We start from the raw sequence: 25,455 nt of genomic DNA, 5'->3' as shown, positions 1-25,455 counted from the left end.
CAGCGGTAACACACTCCCCAATAATCTCACCGAGATGAGTGGCTGATATTTATACACACACTGACAGTATTATTGCTGCCAGGGAGCGAGGCGTCCTAAGTTCTTGGTGAGAAGTGCCCTGTAAACCATCTCCCTGCTTGTGGTCCACGGTGATGGAGGCGCCCCATTCCGCTCCTCAGCATTTTACTCATTTGGAAAAACTTGGTGGCTCTCAAAATTATGGGGTAAAATCCCGTTATAGCACCGCAAGCTCAAGCGCCTGCCACTCAGCTCACACGCTTGGGTTATTTTGGGTTCCCCAACTGCACAAGAAGCCACGGCGGCATTTTCTTCAGCGTCTGCCAAGTGTAATTAAGCGTAATTAGGTGGGGCTCTGGTTACCGCTTTTATGGGTCAATCATATTGAATCACCGCATGAGAGCAGTGAGGAGCCTGGGGAGTATGTGTCCGCTATGCTGAGGTACGGGAATAATGAAAAGAACAACGAATCTAATACATGTGAAAGGCAGGACAGCCATGATCTCCTTAATCCGCAAAAGCGAGGGGGGGGGGCGCTCAGGCTGGAGGGGTCGATGGGGGAAACAGGCTGGCATGAGGGAAGCTCCCTTCAGTTTGTCTTTTCTCTTTTAGTGAGTTTAAATCCCAAGGCAGGGGCTTCCAGAATGGTCCTCTAACCACGGCACCATGGTGACGAGAACCAGAACACCCAGGCGCCCTCTCAGGCAGGACTTGGAGCCACTGGCCAGTGTCTCCTGGGATGACGGAGCAGTTCCGAGGTCTGAGCCCACTGTCGGTGTCCTGTCTGTGGCACAGACAGATCAGCTCCCACGGACTGCAGCGCAGCTCCAGTACGGGAATAATAAGCATTTTGTATGAATAAGAAAAATCACAAAATCAACTTGCCTTTATGTAACCACTTTAAAAATAATGATGGTCCACGCCTGCGAAGCTCAAACTAAGTGCCAGGCACGTTTTGAAATGCTGTTTTACATAAAAATAACTCTAGTCCGAGGAATAGTGTGCCCCGCAAAGACCCACATCCACCTGGAGCCTCAGAAGGGGACCCTATTTGGAAATTTGGCCTTTGCAGACATAATGAGCTAAGATGGGTTGCACCGGGTTAGCGTGGCCCTAACCCAGTGCCTGATGTCCCTGTATGAAGAGAGAAGACACGGAGGATCCACGAGAAGACAGGCAGAGAGCGGGGCGAGGATGCGTCACCAGAAACCGCAGGATGCAGGAAGGGTCCCACCCGGACTCTCGGAGGGAACATGGCCCCGTGATGCCTTGATTTTTGGCTTCCGGCCTCCAGACCTGGCGGAGAGCGTGTGTCTGCGGCCTCAGCCCCTATCCGTGGTGCTGTGTTCCGGCAGCCACAGAAGACCGGGAGGGTAACACTGATTTTCACAACTGCCCTGGGAGGGAGTGACCATTATTCCCCTCGTGCGTGCTTTCCTGTTCTTTGTTTGTTTGTTTGTTTTAAATTTTATTTATTTATCTGAGAGAGAGAATGAAAGAGGGAGAGCACATGAGAGGGGGGAGGGTCAGAGGGAGAAGCAGACTCCCCGCCGAGCAGGGAGCCCGATGCGGGACTCGATCCCGGGACTCCAGGATCATGACCTGAGCCGAAGGCAGATGCTTAACCAACTGAGCCACCCAGGCGCCCGTGCTTTCCTGTTCTTTACTCAGAGAGGCTCAGTGCTCAGCTCTGCATTACACAGCTTGGCCCCGTCCAGAGGCTGCTGTGAGGGAGCTGTTTGGGTCTTCCCACCCATCTGTGCAGGCCGCTGTTGCCGGCAGTGAGCCCCCCCATTGTCAGAGACCACGGGCCAGGCGGGACCTGCAGAACGTGTTGTGGTTGGGCTTGGCTTTAAATAGAATTATTCACATAGACCAGATCTCATGGTAGCAAATAACAATTCACATTGCCTGGATGTTGGTACAATTTACCCAGAGGCAGGCAGGGAGGAACGGGGGTGGGGGTGGGGTGAGGGGGTGGGGGTGGGGGTTGGGGGGCAGCTGCTTCCCTCCCCCCAACACTTAAACAGCACCCACCTCTGCTGGAGTGTGAGCTTTGCTGGGTCGCAGAAAGCCTGTAATTATCATTAAAATAGTATTGTGTACTTGGTAATGAGACCAGGCCCTTGTTCTAATGGGAGCACTGCTAAGAAAACAATGCAGTTTGTATGGAGTAAGTAAGTGGAGAGAAGAAAGCATTTGCTTGCACAACCCGTGAGGCTTCTCCGTCTCTGGAGCTGTCTGTCTGAAATGTGAAGGCTAAGAGGAGAATAAAGAACTTCTAATTCTCAGGGTCAGAGTCTGTCCCCCCAGGAAACCTAACTGGACAGCTAGTCACACGGGGCAGAGGACACTGGGGAACAAAGGCAGATCGAAGGGTCTAGCCGAAGGTCCCGGGTCTAAGGGATGCGTTCAGACAAGGCTGGAAGGCTGGATGGGCTGGCAGGCTCCTCTCTGCCTGCAGACCCAGAAGGAAGGATTTTCCTGAGCCATCTTGCTGTGCCAGCCCAGGCAGAGACCAACAGAAAGTGACAAGGGTCTGCTGATCCCCTCTGGCCTTGCCTGCTCTCTTGTCCCCCCCCAACCCCAATTTTTGGCCCTCTGGCTTCCACATCACCAGATCCTTCCAGGTGACCTCCCATCCACCTGCACACTCTCCTGTCTTCTCCAACTGTGACACCTGCCTTTCTCCTCTTGCAGCTCTTACAACAAACCCAAACTCCTCACCACCATCTGCAAGCTCTTGGACCATGGATGGTCCCCAGGATGAGCAGCATCAGCTCCCCCAGGGCTGGAAGAAATGCAGATTCTCACGCCCCCCTCCCCAGCCTTCTGAGCTAGAACCTGAGCTTTCTCGTGGCCTGCTGTGATCCTGGTTGATGTTTGAGGACACTGCATGCTCGCGACCGGCTCCTCCAGCCCTGTCCCCCCCGTGCTTGCCGCTGTCAGGCCACTCTGGGCCCCCTGACTCTTTCGGAAGCACACCAGCCTTTCTCCCGCCTCTGCCTTTTTATTTACAGCTCACCCTTCTGTCCAGAACGCCCCTGCCCCCTCTCCCCATGCCCCAGCCTTCAGGACCCTCATCCACTCAACAATGCTGGTGGAGTGTCTGCATCAGTGAAGATCAGGTCCAGCCACTGAGGATGCAGCAGGGCAGACGGACAGAGGGGTTGTGTCATATCCCCCTTTACCCCCCAGCCAAGTTTCTAGCATAAGAAATGCTTGGTAAATGCTGAAAAGCTGATCCGCTAGTGGGTTTCTCCCCATCTGTTCTTAGACACACTCTGAAAGCAAAGCACACGGAAGCCCTACCCTCATCCCACCACGAGATCTCCAGGGCTGCACAGGACTTCCATGTCCCGCGCAAAGCCGCCAGGGCCGTGGCCGGGCGTGTGGGTCTGTGCGGTTGGCACCGGGGGGCCTGCAGCAGGGCCCCACCCAGGGCGCTTTCTTCTGCAGGCCGAAGCTAGGCTTCCTTTCCCTCAGGTCCCAGTTTGGGTTCATTTGATCATTTCGTTTAATTGGATTAATCGTGTGGTTTAGCCTGGTCTATTCAGACTTGCCTTTGTCAGAGCATCATGTCATTTCTAAGTAATTATATCTCCCCGACTTCATTTCCCATGGAAATTTCAATAAGATTTCCTTGTCGGATGCCGGCCTCGGAGTGAGGCATGTCCCATGGTGGCTCCACTGGGTCCCACTCTGCTCTGCGAGGGCCTCATGCAGCCCCACGTCAGGCCACTCTGGGGTGAGGCTGGGCCTCTATCCCTCAGGGCTTGCTTTCTCCATCCCTGAATGGGGGTCCCCGTTCCTGCCTGCTTCCTCTCTCTCCTTCCAGGAAGTAGACCCTTCTCTGAGCCTCCCACCCCTTTCCTGGGACTGGGGGCTCCAGCCTGCCTTGCACCCCTCACGTTCTCCTCTCAACTCCATTTGCTGAGCTGTGTTAATTCAGAGACACCATCCCGGTGGCACGATGCTCCTTGCTACGGACGAAGTCGTGTCCCCCAGACTCATATGTTGAAGCCCCAACCCCCTATATTTTAGGACATAGAGTCCATAGGAAGGCAACTGGGTAAAATGAGGTCGTGAAGGGGGACCCTGATCCTATAGGATCGTGTCCTTATAAGAGAGGGCTCTTTCTTCCCACCAGGTGAGGACACCGGGAGAAGGTGGTCATCCGTGGGCCAGGAAGAGAGTCCTCACCGGAAAACGCATCGGCTGGCAGCTTGCTGTGGGACTTCCAGCCTCCAGAACCCTGAGAAATCACTGTCTGTTGCTTAAACCCCCTGGTGTGTGGTGCTTTGTCAGGGATGCCCCAGGAATTAGAAGCTCTGCTCTGCTTTGCAGCCACCCGGGGAACCCCAGAGGAAGTCTGCTGTGTAACACCGGCCTTTCTACTGTCATTGGTGCACAGGGGGACTTCTGTTCCAAAGTGAACCCCACGGTACAGATGACGGGTGGACATAAGCCATCCAGAGCTGCCATTGGCATAAAAGCAGTGATAACCCCGGGTGTCCTGTCCCCCCCGGAGGCCTCCCGGGGTCACCCACAGAGCCTTGGTGCTGCTGGCCAGGGCCGTGCAGACCTGTCTGGGGCACTCTGGTTAAATTACCTCTCTTTTTCTGTGCACATGAGACATCACCTCGAGTGCCTACCAGACAGAAAGCACATCTTTCTTTCCTTCCGGCATATGGTATTTTGTAAGGCAACAGGTCTGCCAAGACATCACAGATCCCTCCACAGGTGAGGCAGCTTTCCCCGAGACTGGGGATGCTGCTCGCCGCTGAGGCCTGTTAACAGATGGCCTGGGGAGAGGCAGGCGTTGTGAACCAAGCTCCGGTGCTTGAAGCATAGCTGAGTCCTCATGTTCCTTTTCAAGTTGATGCTGATTTGCACAGAGCGGGGAGAGCTGCTCAGGCTGTGGTTGTTGCAGTTCTGGAACCTTCCTCCATCCATGGAGAAAGGGCTGCAAGGAAGACCGTGTGGGTGCTGGCGGGGAGGTGTGTGACGTGCTCTGCAGGGGAGGTTTGACTTTGCAAACACCTCCAGAGCCGGGTTTCAGCTGCTCATCCCAGTTCTTGGCCACATGGCACCACAGACGGTCAGAAGCCTTGCACACCAGACCAGGAATGCTCTGGTCTGGAGCAGTGCACTGCAGGAAAGTCTCCTGCTCAGGGAGTGGCATATCCAGGTTTGGATGGCTCTGGTTTTGCCATGTTGAGACGTCATTTAAGAAGACAAAGTCAGAGAGAGACCTGCTGGGCTACAGTGAAAATCCAGGTGCGAGGTGATGCAATTCTGAGGATGGAGACAGGGGAATATGAGAGGATTACTTACGAGGCTAAGCCAGCAGGTGGTGAGGATGAACATGGGGTGGTGAGCAGCGGGGCGGCAAGGGTGGCTCCTGGTTTCTGGCTGAGGTCCCTGACAGGTGGGACAGGGCCAAGGGAATTGACAGACAACAGAGGCAGGACAGGGGAAGTTAGCGGGATTGGCCCTGTCTGTCTCTGCAGCCCAGACCAGACTGTCTGGTGTTAAAGCCCTCCTTCAATCTGGGGTCAGCTGAGAAAGGCTGTCTCCCTCAGGTTTGTCAGGGGAGCTAGGGAGGGTGTGTCATCAGGAGAGGACCAAGGTGCCAAAGAATTTATACCTGTCCTTCTGGGGGTTATTCAGGGATGTCCCAAGGGAGCAAAGAGATGTTATCAGGTGGAAACAGGTGTGCCTCCTGGAACACAGGGCAAGCCCCATGAAAGAATGGGGGGTAGATAAAAAGAGGTACATGGAGAGGGTTCAGGGAAGGCTTCCTAGAGGAAATAACCCCGCCCCCACCTCCCAGTTCCCTCTGGCTGGGTATCTAAGGGTTGGAAGGGAAGGAAGAGAATTTCTTGCAGATGGGACATTGTGCGCAGACCGTACAGTGTGTTTGTACGGTTGGGAAGGCAATAGGGGCCACACTTGCTCTGTCCTCTATGCAACTCTCAGAGCCCTTGTGGAAAGGGCTTCCGATTGGGCTGGGCTTCCCCACCCCAGGTCAAGTACAGACAGCTGAGCCCTCCTCTTCGGGCTGAGACACACCCTATTGTTGGGGATAATGGCTCTTTTTCTTTCTCAGCTTCTGAAGGCCCTTAACAATACCTGCTTCCAACCCTGTAATCAGAAATGAACTATAGGCAACTTTCAGAGGAATTTTTCCAGCCTTGCAGACAAGCTAATTTATGGTGGAGCAAATGTCATGGGTACACCGTAGACTTTCCGTCTCTACGCTTTGAAGGCTGGGCTCAGAGACCTGGGGCTTAAGAGCGGGCGTGTGGAGGACAGCAGGGTAAGGGGAGGGGATAATTAGTGTGGTGTCTGAGAGCGCAGAGGACAGAGGAGGACTCCTGTCTCATTTTCCCTCTAAAATGGTGATGGCACGATCAGAGAGGAGAGCAGAGAGATTTCTGCAAAGTCAAAGTTACAAAAACAACAGAGCCTAATTCAGGGCTTTTGCTGTTTCTAGAACATATATAGGAATCAAGAAGGGAAGTCTCCTGCCACTCTGGGGTCCTTTAGAACAAAGAAGCTGGTGGTTACTTTTGGTTCCCGCTTGTTCCTTTGTTCAGTTATTTTTCCATCAGGAGGCAGGCTTGTGTGGTGGTGTGACTTACAGGCTGACCACTAACCATATGGCTCCTTAAAGTCCCAGTTTCCTTAGTTTTTCAACTGAGCTGATGGACTGGTTAACATTTTTTGAGCACTCACTGCTCACCAAGAACCATGCTAATTGTTTCCCATGGACCATCTCTTGGAATCTTTATAAGTAACTCTGTGAAGTGAACACTATTGTTTATTCCAATTTTACAGGTGAGGAAACTGAGAAATATTGAGGTTAACTAACTTACCCCTAATGACGCAAAGGGGTAATTGGCAGAGCCAGACAGCCTGATTCTGGATTTTAAGCAGCTAATCTCTCAGCTAATGAGACATTGTAAGATTAGGGCAATAATCAGAGATATGTGGGTGGATTATAGGAAATGATGTGTGTTAAGTACCCAGAAGAGGGCCTCGAATAAAGTTAATACTCAGTGAATGGTGGTGATGATGGTGATGATGGTGGTGATGGTGACAATGATGATGATGGTGACAATGATGATGATGATGAGGGTGATGATGATGGTGGTGATGATGGTGGTGGTGATGATGTTGATGATGATGGTGATGGTGATGATGGTGGTGATGGTGATGATGGTGATGATGATGGTGTTGGTGATGATGGTGATGATGGTGATGGTGATGATCGTGATGATGATGATGGTGGTGATGATGATGGTGGTGGTGATGATGATGATGGTGATGATGGTGATGATGGTGGTGGTGATGATGATGATGATGATGGTGGTGATGGTGATGATGGTGATGAGGGTGATGGTGATGATGATGATGATGATGCTGGTGATGATGGTGATGATGGTGGTGGTGATGATGATGATGGTGATGGTGACGATGGTGATGATGATGATGGTGGTGATGATGGTGATGATGGTGGTGATGGTGATGAGGGTGATGATAATGATGGTGACAATGATGATGATGATGATGATGGTGATGATGATGATGATGGTGATGGTGATGATGGTGATGATGATGATGGTGGTGATGGTGATGATGGTGATGATGGTGGTGGTGATGATGATGATGGTGATGGTGATGATGGTGATGGTGGTGATGATGATGATGGTGGTGATGATGGTGATGATGGTGGTGATGGTGATGAGGGTGATGATAATGAGGGTGACAATGATGATGATGATGGTGGTGATGATGATGGTGGTGATGATGATGAGGGTGATGATAAGTGATGGTGATAGTGATGGTGGTGATAATGATGGTGATAATGGAGTAGTGATAATGGTGATGACAATGATAGTACACATGAATAAGTATCAAATCCTCTGATCGTTTCCTGGGACACAGGAATAGAAAATATAACCCTTGATGACAGGAGTTAAGGTCTAGTGAAAAAGAAAGAAAATTCGGTGTCCAAATGGCCTGTTGCAATAACCAAATGAGAGAGAGTGGCAGTCTGTACCAGGTCGGTGGCCATGGATGTGGAGAGAAGTTGTGAGATTGGGGTCTACGTCAGAAGCAAACAAATGGTATATGTTGATGGACTAGGTCTCTCAAACTTGGCACTATAACAATTTGGGCTGGTCATTCTTTGTTGTGTGTGAGGGCTATCCTGTGTACTGTAAGGTTGTAGCAGCATCTGTGACCTCTACATACCAGACACCAGTAGCAGCCCTTTCCAGTATGACAACCAAACTGTCCCCAGACCTTGCCTAATGTCCCCTGGGGGAAAAAATCACACAGTTAAAAAGTCATTGGTGTAGAGAAAGAAAAGACACGAGGATGCCTTCTAGTCTTTTGGCTTGAGGAACTGGGTGTGTGGTGTTGCCATTTTCTAGAAGGAATTATTGTTTTTTCTTAAGTGTAGTATCCTCAGCACCTAGAAGAGTGCCTGCTCATAGTAGACACTCAGTAGATATTTACTGAATGAATGAATGATTGAATGGGGAAGGCTGGAGAAATAATAGTTTTTGTTTTGGTTTGGTTTGGTTTTCTTTGTGTGATTTTTGGGGTGTGGGTGGAACTGAATGGTTTTGTTTTAGGGAAAGAAGTTTGAGATCTATCAGACATCCCAGTGCAAATATTTAGTTGTCAGTTAAATGTACAAGCCTTGAGCTGCTGGGATAAGTCAGGAGATAAATGCTGGAAGTCATCGGCACATCTGTGGTGTTTAAAGCCATGGCATGGTCTGAGGTCTCCTAGGGCAAGAGGGAAAACAGAGAAAAAAAGAGGTTGTACTAGCTCTGGGTAGTCAAACACTTAGAATTCAGGGGGACAGTGAGGAACATGCTTGGGAGACTGAGGTGGAGTGGCCAGGGAGATAGAGGAAGGACACAGATAGGGGGTTGTCCCAGGAGTTGAGACAATGCAATGTTGAAAAGCATGCATGCAACACCATGTTCAGTGCTGCTGAGTGAAGTGGCCCATGGAGTTGGTGACACGGAGTCTGGGGTGACTCAGGTAGAACCCAGCTCAGCAGGACAGTGAAGACAGTTGCAATGAGTTCAAGAGACACCAGGGAGAGGCGCTAGAGAGGGCTTCTGGATTTTGCTATGAAGTTTGCTGAAAAGCTGGGGTAGTAAATGGAGGGAAATGGGGGTGGGGAGAGAAAGTACCCTGGCCCTTGTTAAAATGGAAAGGAAGATTTTACTTGAGACTACTGTACCAGGGGAGAGAGATTGGATTCAACTCTGAATACAGCAGGGTGAGTGGGGTCTTCAGCCAAGGAGTAGCAAGTTCACAGAAAACTGTAAAGAGGGACTGTCAAGGGTGGTTTCTTGCTAAGCTGGTCCATGTGGATTCTTGCTAACAGCAAGCCACGGACTTAGATGTCAACGGTGGGGGCATTCTCACTAAACTGACTTGGTAGGATTCTTGCTAAAGGCAGGCCAAGGTCAAGGCCTATTGAGAAGAGGGATCAGAGGAACCTAACTGAAGTTTGGTCGAGGAGGGAGTCTATGCCCGGTGTCACAGCCATGTTTCTAAAGAAGGGAGACACTGCAGCATGTTGGTATGCCATTTGGCTCTGTAGAGAGACCTCTGCTGCTGTTGGTACTAGTCCCCAGTGGGCAGGGTGTTTAAGCACCTGGGAACGTGCTCCAGGTTTTGGGCAATTGCTCTGTCCTGCTCTCAAGGTCACAGAGCTCTTGGCTCTGCCACAAGGGAGGCCACAGATGGGCTCTGCTCCCTGCTAATCCCCTAATCATAAATTTGGCTTTTGGGACAAGCTGTGCTAATTACCACATCGCTCTGCCTTGGCTTCCCATGAGCCCAAGGCAGGGCTGTTGAGGGGTTTGCTAATCAGGCACAATAAATTGACCATGAACACCATGGCACAGGCCCAAATAAGAAAACAGGATCTCCTGTCCCTTGTTAACATCCCTGCACCCTCCTCCTTCCAGCATGTATCTGGTTTCTTCTCTAGGGTGGTGAGTGGCCCCCAGCTGAGAAACATCTCTTGACTCACCTTTAGGTAAGGAGAGAAGGGCCTTAGGTGACCTTCCTCACCATCAGGTCCTGACACCCGCAGGATAAATAGTCACAAGATTGGATTGACCCAAAAGTTGAGTCATCCCTTTGCCAAAATTTCTAATAAAAACGTGCAGTTGCGAGGCTGCTTCTCGTCTGGTGTCTGGGGTGAGTGTGAAGCCCTTAGTGAGGTGTCTGGCATGTGACCAGTGCTTAATACACATCTGCTGCTGTTCCTAGTTTTGTTTTTGTTGTTTCTGTGAGTCCATCAGCTGACTCCAGTGGCATGAGATGGGTCATTTGTCAGTATGGTTTCCTAATATTCCGCAACAAATAGCTTCAGTCTTAATGCATTTTTTTTTTCTAGAACTCTAGAAACCATGGTTAGGGCAGTGATGGGTGAAGTGGGGAAAACTCTTGTTGGAAAGGAACCAAATAAAAAGAGGTATTTAGGGGAAGCTAGTGTAATGGTGGAGGTTGGGATAGGTTAACACAGGAAGGGAATGAGGCAGGAGGCTCTTCTGCTCCTGTCTGACCATTTCAAAGAACGACTTGGCTGAGACCTCTGTGTATTTGAGGAGTCCCACTCAAGAGTGCAAGGAGGATGTCACCATGTCCTCTGTGGCACATGCACTTAGATTCAGTTCAGTCTCACCCCTCGCATCTGTTCATCCATCCACCCACCCATCCACCCACCCATCCATGCACCCCCTCCATCTACCATCCCATCCATCTATCCACCCATCCACCAACCCTCTTATCCATCCATCCACGCACCTACCCTACTATCTTTCAAACCACTCCCCTATCTGTCCACCCACTCCTTCATCTAACCATTTAACCCCCCGTCCATTTATCAATCTACCCATCCACCCATTAATCTACCCATCTGCCCATCCATCTACCCATCTACCCCCATCTGTCTACCCACTTCCTACCCACCCATCCACCCACCCATCCATCTACCCATCCACTTAGCTATCTATACACCCACCCACCCACTTTTCCATCCATCCATCCCAACCATCCCTCCATCTACCCATCCAACCCCCTTATCTCTCCACCTAACCCCCATCCACCCACTCACTCATCCATCCATCCACCCATTTGGCAACAATTATTGAGTCCATTTTGTGTGCTTGTTAGAAACAGAAATGATAAGACATTTCCCTGCTCAGGAAAGGCTGCTCAAAAGATCTACTCAAAAGATCCCAGCAATGTACAAAGTGCCAAATCAGAAGTATGCACAATGCATTATGCAATGCGCAGTGCAGCCCAGAGTGGTGAGTGATTCAATGTAAGAAAGTCAAGAAAGGTGTCTGGGAGGAGACTTAACCCTGAAAGAGTAGCAATTAGTCAAGCAGACATGGAGGGGAGGAGCTTATGAGAAGAGGGAGGGACATTTACACGTGTACTAGGGGGAGAGCCCAGGTCATGGGGCAGTGGGTGGTTGCAGGCATTTGGCTGCATGCTAGACCATAGGATTTGTGTGAATTTGTTGGGGCAATGAGCGGGAAAAGAGCACACATCAGATCACAGAGGGCAATGCCACTGTGTCTAGCATTCACCCTGAAGATTGTGGGGGCCACCGTTGGACTTACTGAAGGGGATATCATGATCAGTCTTATGTCATAAAAACAACACCTGGGTGAGGTCTCTAACATCATCAGGAGTAGGGCTGGAGTAGAAAGACGGGGGACAGGCTGTAATACAGGCGTAAAGTACTGGTGCTGTTGTCCTTGTCATCTTCACTGTGGTCACCGCATTAAGGCTAGTATCTGCCTCCTGTATGCCCTGTGCCGTTCTGTTCACTGGGTATTTGCTCTCTTTCTCTGAATCGTCCCAACATCCATGAGGAGGGTGCTATATTCATCCTATTTCACAGCCCGGGAAACAAAGGCACAATTAACTCAAGTGACTTGCCTAAGGTCACCCAACCAGTAAGAGGTAGGGCCGCTTCCGGCCGGTCAGTGGGACCTTGGCCCAACCTCTGAGTTTGGATGGGGTGGGGTGAGGCGGGTGGAGAGGAATGGGGAGGGGTGGCACCCCTTTGAGATCTCAGCCACTGGGCACTGGTTTCACTCCTGACACCTTCTCAGAGGGAAGTATGTCTACAGCCAAGAGCTTTAATTAGTCTTGACTGAAAGATGGACTGAATCCTGAATGGAAGCTGACAGAAAGAGAGCCCCACATTCTTGGCTCACTTTGTAGTAAGAATCTGAAAGCCCACTGATCTGTTTGTGGTTTGTCAGTCTCTTGCCCACTTCTGTGGCCCTTAAGACAACAAGACCCTGGTGGGGCATGTCAGCCCTTACCAAACCCACAGGTTTCCTAGTGGGATGGTTGCCCAGTGTCTCCCTCACGGGGGCTTATTGGTGCCACACAGGGAGCGTGGGAACCTCAGCTGCTGCTGGGAGCAGGGTGGAATGTACCACCACTCCAGAAAACCACAGGGCAGGTTTTATAAAGTCCACATGCATCTTGTCTATGATCCAGCAACCCCACGACTAGGCATTTACCCAGGAGAATGAAAACATGCATCCATCCAAAGGTGTGCGTGAGTGTTCATAGCAACTGTATTCACAGTTGCTTCAAATGGGGACAACCCAAATGCCCATCAAGCAGGCAAGGGGACAAGCAGATGGTGCACACATGCACGCACGGGATATTCCTCAGCCATAAAAGAACAGCCGACAACTCACACGACGGGAACGAATCGCAAAAGCATGGTGAGCTGAAGAAGCCAGCGTAGAAGATTACATAGCATCTGATCCCATTTACAAGAAATTCCAGAAGAGCGAAAACTGATTCGTGGCATCAGAAAGCAGAGCAGTGGTTGCCCAGGGTGGGGGTTGCTAAGCGGTACTGGGTGGAAGGATAATGTAGGAATTTTCTGGGGTTCTAGGAATGCTCAGTATCTTGATGGGGTTGATATTTACATGGTGTATTTGTCAAGATTTATAAACACTGCCTTTAGAATCTTTGCATTTCAACTTCACTCTACGTAAACTATACTTTGAAGAACAAAACATAAAGGACAAAGAAAACAGAGAGAGGAAAGGAAAAGGGGGGGAAGCAGGGAGGGAGGGAGGAGGTGGAGAAAACAGACCCAAGGCAGCTCTGAGTCTCAGGACAGCTCTGGGACCACCTTGGGTTGGTGTGAGACCTGTCTGCCCCCAGCTGACCCAGGAGCTCCTGTGCTGTTTCTCCAGGCCCGCCTTGGAATCACACTCAGGGGAGAGCCGTTCCTGAGTGTCTGCAGCTGCTTGGGATAGACAGCCGGGAGAGAAAAGTGGTTCTGTCAGAGGGAGGCTTCTGTGACCTGAGGGTGCAGCCAGGACGTGGGGAGCTGCAGCCCCCTCTCTGCAAGCCTGTTGTGCTGTGCAGATGTCCTGGGCTGTTTATACCCTGGACAAACAGGCAGGCACTGCTGGCTCTATGTTAAGCCCTTTCCCCATTGCCCTGTACCTTCCCCATGCACACCTGAGCCAGGTAAGGTGTGAGTCCTCAGTGGGCTGATTCCTTTGCCTTCAGCAAGTGGGTACCCTGGCCAGGCATTTAGAGGGGACAGCTGGGGGTGATGGCTGGGGCAGTTCATGTCTGCTAAGAGCTGCTCTGTGGTGTAAATTTGAAAACTTTGTGTGTATTTATCTCTTTTGACCCCGAGGGATAAGTCTAGGCACCCTCATCCCCTGATGAGGAGCCTGTGGATTCACAAGGTCAGGTGACCACTCAGGGTCACAGCAAGGTCCACACCACGGTCATGGTCTGTAAGGCCATGATGACTCTGGTCTGAGATGTGGGTGTGAGCAGCCATGTGGGTGGCGATGGTGCGGGGTTCTTGGTGGCTTGGAGTGTTCTCCCTGCACCCAGAGGTGGCCTTTTTTCCTTCTGGTGAAGGTGGTTACCCTGCAGGAAAACCTGCTCTTCTGAGAGCACTCGCTGACCTGGAGAGCACCCTGGAGGTCTGGCCGGGCAGAGCCTCCCAGGAACCTGACAGCAACTCCTTGCTTCCTGAGCAGGGACAGAGCTATTTGCCCAGAAGCACAAACACGGAGAGTTGCCATCTGAGGCCGTGGGAGAGAGAGAACAGGTCCCCACTGTGCACACAGCCAAGGGGACAAAGACAAAAGAGGGAAATAAGACATCCAGCAAACTAGTTGCTGAGCCGGTAACCAAGCTGTTGATTCAGGTATTAGCAGAGACTGGAAAGACGCGGATTCTTCCAGTTTTACTTAGAAGCCAAGTATGTTTGCATTCAGGGAATAAACAGAAATCTCCCTTCTGATAAAGGAGGAAATTAGCCAGTGCAAAAGGAAAATGTTTTCCCTTATCTCGGATCACACTTGGAGAGACTCTGACGAGACAGGAATGAAGGGGCTCCCACACCCAGAGCTGCGTCCAGGCGAGAGCTAATGGGGCCCCAAGACTGTGCAGTGGGGACTCGTGAGAAGTAGACCCCACAGGCAGATCCTGTCACAGCACCTCGGGAGGTCACATTGCCTGTGTGTTGGAGGCATCATAATGACATTGCTAAGTCTGGTTCTTTATACCATTCCCGGGTATAAATGATTATTTCAGAAGCTATTGTGAAATTTCCTCAGCAAAACTGGTTTCACTTTGCTCCAATTTCAGAAACGGGGGCCCTGTGTTTCCGTGGGGTTGGCCTGCCTTGTGTTGCTCACAGCAAATCCACATGCCTCCCTGCTACATGATCAGTGCTCAGGCCTTGTGAGCCAGGGTCCTGATGGTGTCCCCCCTCAGCCTCTCCCACTCGGGGGGCAGTCCTGCTGGACCCATCAGAGATGCAAATAAAGTTTCAAGCATAAGTACGCGAATGGCATTGTTACTTTAAATAAGGAAAAGAGGAGGAACCTCGTTCCTATAAATAGAGGAAACATTGACTGTGGCTCATTCACAAGACGGATTGTTGGGGAGCTGCAGAAATGATGTTTGGAGGAATTATTTTTATCACAAGAGAGAGACATTCTCACAACACGATTTTTAGTGACAAGTGCATACACGGATTGTCTACACTGAGCATCACACCCAAACAGGCCCGTTGTCTTCGGGTGGGTTCGTGAGAAATCTTACCTCCATGCCTGATCTTCACACTCGGTCCCAGTTGTCTGAGGTCATTGTCTGTTACTTTCATGATCAGAACACGACGTGGTGAAGACAGACTGGGTCCGTTGGCCAAGTTCCCTTCTTTACTTTGGCCCCTCCTGTCTCCCCCCGACCCCCCTCTTTGATGGGGTTGAAAACAATGTCACGAATGGCATTTTGGAATCGACGTTGTAAGCCTTCCACCTCCAGTGCTCCAAACTATTGACGGGCAATTTCTTTTCTCTTTCCCCCTGCCCCCTCCTCTGGATGGTCATCCGATCTGGGATGCGGTGATTCCATTGCGGGCCTCCCTCCGGGACCTGGCTCGGTGGGCTGCCCACCTTCACCTCTGATCGTCAGGTGTTAGTCAAAATGCAAACACCAGGGCTGGCTTAGGGGCCCTGACTGGTGATTCCACGTTTCCTAGGCCAACAGGAAGCAGAGCCGACCACACTGGATGGGGCTCCGGGCACCAGGGGGAGGTGGTGCCTCCGCGTTGGATTCCTCTTGCATTTGCCCTCGTCTGTGGTCTCTGTCAGAACCCCAAGCTCATAGCCTTCTAACTGTGTGGGGGTGTTTGCTCTGTGTGCCGTTTCCCTTTGGAGGGTCTTGTCTAGACCCACTGCATCAGTGTGCGGGGGCTGCCGTAGAGAGTACCGCCAGCTGGGAGCTGGAACACAGCAGACGTTTGTTTTCCCGCCCATGGTCCTGGAGGCTGGAGGTCTGAGATCAAGGTGTCGGCAGGTTGATTTGTTTTGAGACCACTCTCTTTGGCTTGAGAAGAACCATTCACTACTGTGTCAGATTGACCCCCTCATTTCACACACATTCATCTGTGTGTATATTTAACAAACAGTTTTCAAGACCTGCCCAAGTCAGGGACACCAGCAGCCAGGCATCAACGCCAACTGGGATGAGGCATGGCCCAACCCCTCAGATTTCAGATTTTCAAAATATTTATATGTTTCTGTCACCCAGTCTAGACTCACTGAAGAGTCTATTAATATATATTGTAGTGTATTTTATTTTGAATCATGTAACTCCATCCACAGAACCATTTGGGTCCTAACCCAAATTGCAGGAGGGGATTCTCTAACGGGTAAATTTGGGAGCAGGCTCAGCTTCTTGTCTTTGCTTCTGCATTTGCCTGCCCACGAAGGGGGTTTGTTGAGATATGCTCCATTGAGTGTGAGTTTCCCTGGGGCATTTGAGAGGGGCAAATTCAATCTGAGGAGCTCATTATGGTTGTTGATTGACATTACACATTCTCAGTCAGTTTCACTGGTAATCAAAGGCTGCTGATTTGGCCTTTATCATTCTGACAGATGTATTTTCCTCTCAAACCATTGATTCTGAACTAAGGAGGTGATATTGATTGATTAGTGTTCCTTAAAAATATGTCAGAACCCCATTACCTCCAAACCCCTGAATGTGATTTTGTTTGGAAATGGAGTCTCTAGATGTAAGCTTTGAGATGCAGTCATTAGGATGGGTCCTAACCCAACATGACTGGTGTCCTTATAAAGAAGGGAAATTTGGACACAGGCATGCACACAGGGAGAATGCCATGTGAAGATGAAGCGGAGGTTGAGATGATGCATCTACAGGCCAAGAATGCCCCAAATTGCTGCCAAATCATCAGAAGATAGAAGAGAAGCATGGAATGGATGCTCTCTCTGAGCACCTGGAAGACACCAAGTCTGCCTCAGGTTGATCTTGGACTTCGGGCCTCCCGAAGTATAAGCAAATACATTTCGGTTGTTTTATGCCATCCAGTTTGTGGTACCTTGTTACAACAGCCCTAAGAAACTGCATAAGAAGAAAAAAAAATGTATGTGTCAGCTTCCTAAAACCTTATAACCAGGCTCGTTAGATAAATCACCAGCAGGTGATGAGCCAGGAATGGTGCAGAGTCTCCTCTACATTGGTCTGGGAGTCCACTTCACCTGAATTGCTCTTTAAAAGTACAGGTGTTTCGACCTATCTGCAAAGGTTTGCATTTAGTACCCAAGGCCCAGACAATGGTAGCTTTTGAACCCCCCCAGGTGATCCTGGAGCTCAGCCAGGTTTGGGACCTGCTGATGTCCCAGAACAAGCGTGGGCTTTGGGGTCAGGAGGCCCGGGAGGACATGCACTCTTCCTCTTCCTAGTTTTCTGACTTTGGGCAAGTTGTATCAGCAGGCCAGCAGTATGCCTTCTGCGGCTTCTACCATTTGCTGATTCCCTTGTATGCCTCAAGCCCTTTACCTCTTCCCAGCAATGCTGCAGAGAAGGTATTGTTGACAGGCCGAAGGACACAGTGATTGAAAATGTGGCCCGGACTTGCACACTGGCTTAGTGTGTGACCTTGAGCAAGTTCTCTTAACCCTCGTGCTTTGTTTTTCTCATTTGTAAAGGGGGAATCATAATAGTATTTGAAACATTGGGTCATTTTGAAGATTAAATATATCTGTATTTCATTTGGGATAGAACCTCAGTTAATTTCTGCTATTCCACATTTATTTATTCCATGTTTTGTGTGTGTGCATGTGTGTACCCTTCACCTGCCAAGCTCTGTTCCTGGTGCAAAAGATAGTCATGAACAAGAGACAAAAATATCTGCTTTATGGGGTTTATGTCCTTTTAAGGGGAGGCAGAAGATAAGCAATGTAAAGGAAAAACACACAGTGTTACGAGTGCTGCAGGAAAATCACACATGGAAGGGCACAGACGCTCCAGTGCAGGTGGGGCTGGGCACAGAGTTGCAAATGCATGGAGTGGTCAGGGGTCGGGGCAGGGTACATTATGCTACATGACAACATCCAACACCACAGAGATTTATTTCTTATTTGCTCTATGTGTCCACCCATGTGGGTCCTGCTCTGTGTCATCATCCCTCCAGAGCCAGAGTCATGTTGTTTTCTTTCTCTGGGACATTTTTGGAATCATGGCAGTGAGAAAAGGAAAGAGCACTTGGCATGCTGGCTTTGAAAGCCCCCTCTCAGACAGAAAATGAGTTGCTACAGTTCTCACTTCTTTGGGCAGACAGACGTGAGGCTACCCTGGTATTAGAGAGGGCAGGGAAGCCCCCTCCTTGCCCAGGGAGGGCCAGCTAGTCCTGTGGACCATGACGCAGTCCATCAGGGTGTTTGAAGAGAGTTCTAAAGGAGGTGGAGTCATGACCTATTTTATAATTGTAGAAACTGAGGCATGCTGAGGTTGAGTGACTTGCTCAGGGTCTCTTGGCTATGATTGTTGGTGATGGAGTCTCAGTTAGAACCTGTGTCTTCTGTCTCTGGAGTTGGGCTGTTAGCTTTCATGGTACCCTGAACATCCTGAGCCTCGGTGTCCTTATGTGTAAGATGGGCTAGCCATGATGACCGTGTGGGGCCGTGGCGAGGATGGAAGGCACGGTCATGCAGGGCACTGCCTGGGAATTCCTCTTATTTTTTTTGAAGTATCCCCTTCAGCGTGGATCTTGTCTCTGAGAGTGCCAGGGTTTGGTATGGTTGGCCCAGCTGTCTCCACCTCCTGCCCAGCCATCACACAGGCCACCTGGAAGCTTCTCATTCCTCCACACCAGCTGGTCCTTCCTCTGCACCCAGGCTGAGCCGGGTCCTCAGCACAGCCTGGACACAGCACTGGTTGACGGGGAGAGCCAGTGGACTGTTTTCCTGGAAGGGGCCACATGGTGCCAACTGCTGGCATGCCTGCAGAAGTCCAATGGGTGCTGGGCTCCAGGCATGGGGCAGGCAAAACAGAGGAAGTGGAGGTGTCCTCCCCTCCACTCATATTCCCGAAATAGCTGCAGCTGTCAGGCGTCCAGAGCAGCTATCCCAGAGCCTGGCTCACTGATGGGTCTCCTGTTCTCTCCCCTGTTCCCTCTCCCACCCTCCACAATTATAATTTGCCCGGGAAACTCTCCATCTTAACCCTGCTTTTCCAGCTCTGTGGTCAGCTAGAACGAATGACTCCCTGGGGTTAATTGAGAGTGATTTTGCTCCTCTCCTTTCCCAAAGTGCATTTTGCAGGGGCAGAGTACCTGCTCTAGGGAAATGGCAGAATGTGGGGGTACTCGGCTATTTACAAAGCCCCCTTTCAGAAAGGAGGAAACAATCCTGGAGAGTATTGTCACTTGCCAAGGGGTGGGAGTGAAGTGTCCCAGATTTGACCCCAGGCTGCATGACTCCTGACTGTGTTCCTGGCCACTCCTGCTAAGATTCTCAAAGAATGCCTTTCTGGGGTGCCTAAAGCCATGTTAGCAATTTGACGGGACCCCATGATTTTTTTCCCATCTCAATAAAAATCTAATTTTGTCGCTCCTGTTGATTGGTTTTGCCGTCACATCCTCGTTCATTCCCCACATTTGGTTAATCCCTGAGAATTCCTCCATATTGGGTATAAGCCCAGGGGATGCAGAGATGGCGGTGAGTGAATGCAGGGGTCTGCCCTGCTAACTTCGCCCATGTGTCCATCTTATTAGCACCTCTTAGCCTCTGCCTCCTGGCTGGCCCTCTAGATGAGACTGAGGGTGCTGGTGACTGGAAATAGACCATGCTCCTTCTTGCTCTTTGCCTGGTGGATGAGCTAAGCCCTGACATCTCCTCCCTCCCTCTGAGCACACTTTCCTGCATCCGCCTCAGAGGTGCCAAAGTCCTTCTGGGGTTGAGCTGCCTGGGCCCACACCAGGAACCACTTGCTACCTTCAACCTTCTGAGAGCCTGTCAGTTTTGTTTCCTCTCTGCCTTGCTTAGCAGCCCCATGAGCAAGAACTGAGAGTCTCCTTTAAAACCACAGGGTCCAACTTCTATACTTGCTAATCAGCCAAAGCAAATCAGATGGCTGATCATCACCTCCCCCTGCACCCTCTCTGCAGCTCCACCTCATTGGTTCCTCATGCGCCAATGATCTGTAGAAAGTCCTGATTCTAGAATTGTCCCAAGATCAGGAACAAGGCAGTAATATCCCCTCCTATCACTTCTTTCAACCTTGTACTAGAAGTTCTAGCTAATGTAATAAGACAAGAAAAAGAAATAAAAGTTATATAGATTGAAAAGGAAGAAATAAAGCTGTCTTTGTTGGCAGATGACATAGTAGTCTATGTAGAAAATCTGAAAGAATGAACAAAAAACCCTCCTGGAACTATTAAGTGATTATAGTGAGGTTGCAGAGCACAAGGTTAATACATAAATGCCAATCATTTTCCTATATCCCAATAGTGAAGCTAAAAACACATGACCATTACCATTAGCACTCTAAAAATGAGATACTTAGGCATTAATGTATCAAAATTTGTATAAGATCCACATGAAGAACGCTACAAGACTCTGTTGAATGAAATCAAAGAATTATGTAAATACATGGAGAGATAGTCCATGTTTGCAGATAGGGAGATGTAATATTGTCAAGATGTCAGTTCTTCTCAACTTGATCTATAGAGCCAATGTAATCCTAACCTAAATCCCAGCAAGTCATTTTGTGGATAGCAACAAAATGATTATAAAGTTTACACAGAGAGGAAAAGACCCAGAAGAGCTGAGTCAATACTGAATGACAAGAACAGAGTCGGAGGAATGACACTACCCAACTTTAAGACTTACTATAAAGCTATAGTAATCGAGACAACGTGGTATTATTAAAACAGACAAATAAATCAATGGAAAAGAACAGAAAGTCCAGAAATAGACCCACATAAATATAGTCAACTCATCTCTGACAAAGGAGCAAAGACAGTCTTTTCAAAAAATGGTGTTGGAACACCTGGACATCCACAGGCACCAAAAAAAAAAAAAAAAAGGAACCTAGATCTACATCCTTCACAAAAACCAAGTAACAATGGATCCAGACCTAAATGTAAAATGCAAAACTATAAAACCCCTGGAAGATAACACAGGAGAAAACCTAGCAGGCCTTGGGCATAGCGTTACTACACCAAAAGCAGGATCCATGAAAGAAATAACTGATAAGCTGGACTTAATAAAGATTAAAAATCTCTGCCCTGTGAAAGACAAAGTCAAGAGAATGACTGGGAGAAAATACTTGCAAAAGCACATCTCATAAAGGATTGTTGTCCAAAGTACACAGAGAACTCCTCACACTCAACAATAAGAAAACAAACAACCTGATTAAATGGGCCAAAGACTTTAACAGACCAAAGAAGAGATACAGATGGCAAACGAGCATGTGAAAAGAGGCTCCATATATTTGTCTTCAGGGAAATTAAAACAACAATGAGATAACCACAACATATCTATTAGAAAGGCCAAACATCCAGAACACTAACACCACCAAATTCTGGGAGAATGTGGAGCAACAGGGACTCTCACTTATTGCTGGTGGGAATGCAAAATGGTGCAGCCACTTTGGAAGACAGGTTGGTGGTTTCTTACTGAACTACACACGCTCTTACCATATGATCCTGCAGTCATGTTTCTTGGTATTTCCACTTTGTCCACAAAAAAAACCAGCACATTGTGGTTTAGCAGCTTTATTCATAATTGCTAAAACTTGGAAGTGATCAAAATGTCCTTCGGTAGGTGAGTGGATAAACTGTGGTCCATCCAGACAAGGGAGTATTATTTGGCACTAAAACAAAACCATCCATCGAGTCATGAAAAGACACGGAGGAACCTAAAATACATATCACCAGGTGAAAGGAGCCAGTCTGAAAAGGCTATGTACTATGTGATTCCAAGGATATGACATTCTGGAAAAGGCAAAACTATGGAGACAGTAAGATCAGTGGTTGCCAGGGTATTGGGAGGAGGGCGGGAGGGTGAATCGGCAGAGCATAGAGGATTTTTAAGGCAGTGAAACTGTTCTGTATTATAGTGCCATGATGGAGACATGTCATTATACATTTGTCGGTACCCACAGAATAATCAACACAAAGAATGAATCCTAAGGTAAACTGTGGGCTTTGGGTGATAATGATGTGTCAGTGCAGGCCGGTCGATTGGAAAAATTGTACCAGTAGGGGATGTCAGTGGTGGGGGAGGCTGCACATGCATGGGGGGCAGGGCTCTGTGGGACATCTTTGTACTTGCTGCTGAATTATGTTGTGAACTTCAACTGCTCTTCTAAAAAGTTTTTCAATTAACAAATGTAGTCAGGAGTTCTTGGAGTGATGGAAATATTCTGTATTTTGATTGTGATGGTCTAAGCATTTGTCAAAACTCATTGAAATGATGGACTTTATTTAATACAAGTTATCTCTCAATAAGGTTGATTTTTAAAAATAGAATTGTCCCTCGAGACTGCTTCCCTGCCAAGAGCCAATATTTTATGAGCAACATGTCCTATGGCTTTGGCCGCAGCCAGCTTGTTTTGGGAAAAGATGGGTTTGACACCGCTTCTGTCATAGCTCTGAACTTGGAGTCTGTTTATATTTTAGCACACAACCAATTAGAATCTGAAGGCTCCCGGGTGCCAACTGGAGTTCATCATACAGGAGGGGTGTGTGTGTGTGTGTGTGTGTGTGTGTGTGTGTGTGTGTGTGTGTGTGTGTGTGGTATTGCACCCTCCCAGAAACTGCACCTGGAGGACAGGGAGAGGTTGAGGGTGGGTACCAATCTCAAGGCCAAAGAGCAGGGACCAGATGGAGATCACTCCAATTTAGTTCCGTTTGGCCAGGCTTGCCGAGCCTGGCTAGGCAGTCCCTGAGCCCAGAGCCTGTGAGGGAAGTGGGGAGGGTGAGCCCAACGTCCTGAAGGCACAGACAAATCCAGGAGCAACAGTCTGTACTTGGTGTGGAGCATGGGATCTAGAAATCTCTAACTAGGTATATTTGAGACGGTTTTATGGCAATGGTAGGGGCTTGGCATGGGGCAGGTTCTAGCAGGTGGCAGCGCAGGAAGGGCACCCTAGGAGTGGGGAGACGGCAGCCTCGCTAGCAGGGGCAGCATCACTCTGCATGTGTGCAGCTACCGCTGCAGCTGTAAGGGATGGGTGGGGCCAGGACCCACTGAGCACCCCCCAAGGGCAGCAGCAGGGGCTTTACCTTTGCTAGTTTATTCTAAAGAGCTGACGCTTGAGCCTACAGAGCCCACCCACATGTGTGACCATGAAAGTCCCAGAGCTTTGCCTTAGGAAGACTGCCGGGTGGGGTTGTCACGGCCAGGGCCCATGGCAGCGGCGATCCCTGCGCCTGCACAGTCTGCAGGTTACGGACAAGAAGCAACCCCGAGAACAGATGAAGGGGACGGTCCCACAGGCCACTTCAGAGGCAGACTGCAATTCTTGAGCATAGGTCAGACGTGAGCTGTGAAGGGGAGGGCAGAAGGAACTTTCTAGAACTTTCAACCCTGGTGACTTGGTAAATTAATAATGATAACCATACAGGTGTATTACCGAGTGCTTATGTGAGCCAGAGAAGCTGTAGACTAAAGAGTGTTTAACAATTTTTTTAAGGATTTTATTTATTTATTTGAGGCCGAGAGATAGAGAGAGAGAGCATGAGCAGGGGGAGAGGCAGAGGGAGAGGGAGAAGCAGACTCCCCGCTGAGCCAGGAGCCCGATGCGGGGCTCGATCCCAGGACCCTGGGATCATGACCTGAGCCGAAGGCAGATGCTTAAGCATCTGAGCCTCCCAGGCGCCCCTAAAGAGTGTTTAGATACAGAATTCTAATTTCAGTCTTCACAAATCTCCCAGGAGGGCATGATGAAGAAACAAAGTCTCACTGAGGACGCATGACCTGCCCAAGGTGTCCAGGCAGGACTGAAGGCCAGAGCTGCCCCCTCATGTCGGTGGGCTTCTGATTCGGTAGGTGGGACGGGGCCAGGTGTGTGGCAAGGCAGATGCCCCTGCGTGCAGCGAGCCGTCTGACAATCCCCAGGAGCCCCCAGCCCGGAGCTTGGGGAAGGGACGTGGGGCTCAGGGGCTGGTAGGCACCGGAACAAGAGGGATGGGGTCATCTGTGTGCAGGCAGGTGGGCGCTGGGTGGATGTGCCCCCGGTGGGGAAAGTCGTGAGGAGGCGTAGGGGAGGCCTGCAGGGGGAGTTTTAAGGAGATCTAAAAACAGAGTAATTCCTGGGCACTAGGTTACCTCCCTGTCCCCACTGTCTCACCACACTGTCCTCTCTTCTCTCCTCCTCAAACTGCCAGCCTCCTTAATTTCCTTAAATAAGCTATGGTTTACATAGAAACTTTATCTATGAAGGCTGGGCACAAAAACCACACCTAGCTTTTTTTCTTTTAAAAGCAACCCAAACCCAAGCGAAGCTGGAGCTCTGATTTATAAGCTCACGTCTCCTGGCACACTGGAATGCTACCATTGGGGGTGAGCATACTGGGTGAGTGTAGACCATGCTCCCTAGAGTCTGCTCGGCCACAGCTCACCCCCTGTGTTCAGGGACCATGAGAGAGAAGCCTTCGTTTCCTTCCTCAACAAGGACCCAGAGCTGGTGAGTGTAGAGGATCGGGTGCAGGAGCAGGCCAGGAGGGAGTCGGAAGTTGGGGGGGGGAGTTAGTATCAGTTTTGTTATTCATCTGTTACTCCCCCCCATGCCAGGACCATCTCAATACTCTTTGGAGTCTTCAACTTTCTTGGCTAGTTAATTCAAGAAATCTGTCTGTGCTGAAATTTGGATGGGGCATAAGCAGAAGTCAGATGAGGTTCACAAGGTAAGGAGCACAAGGTGAGAAGCAGCTTAGCTGTAGCCTGCCACTCACCCAACTCCTGGGTCTCCATGGGACCTGGGCTCTCCAGCGCCTGCCCAAGGGTACTCAGAAGCAGTTATGGGGAAAACTGTCCCTGTGAGCTGAGGGCATTCCTTACTTAGGGTCTGGAGGAGCACCCTGATCACCCCTTTGGCTCTCCATCGTTCCCCTTCCAGCAAGATCTCAGGCTCCCCGAAGCTGAGAACCTGGAGCCATGCTGGGGCCGGAGGAAGCTGGTGGAGCATCTCGGCCAGCTCAGCAGCTCGGGCTCCCCAGTCCTCGATTCGATTTCTGTGCAGAGACTGATTACACTTGACTGGTTGCCAAACATCCTATTTTGGTTACTGTGCTCATAAAACTGAGCTGTGATAACAAGGATGCCTTCTTTTCACACCAACTGAGTCATGAATACGGATCTGATACAGATATTTTTGGTGTGGGTCAGAATTTTGCTCTGTTTCTAAATGTTCTCTTTTCTTCCTTTTTAAAACCAGAGGAGATGTGAATGGCAGCCACTGAAACCTCCCCCAAAGACAGTTGTGGACAGCTTTGATTTTGGGGCCTGTGTTTCCCACTTCCCCTGGGGGGAGGGGGTCTGGAAAAGCCTTCTCTCCCCTCCT

This window comes from Eumetopias jubatus, unplaced genomic scaffold, assembly GCF_037043125.1.
Source record: "Eumetopias jubatus isolate StellerSeaLion01/CBP00866 unplaced genomic scaffold, mEumJub1_p1.0 scaffold_4, whole genome shotgun sequence".
Classification (NCBI taxonomy): Eukaryota; Metazoa; Chordata; class Mammalia; order Carnivora; family Otariidae; genus Eumetopias; species Eumetopias jubatus.
Note: the sequence above shows the minus strand (reverse complement) of the source record.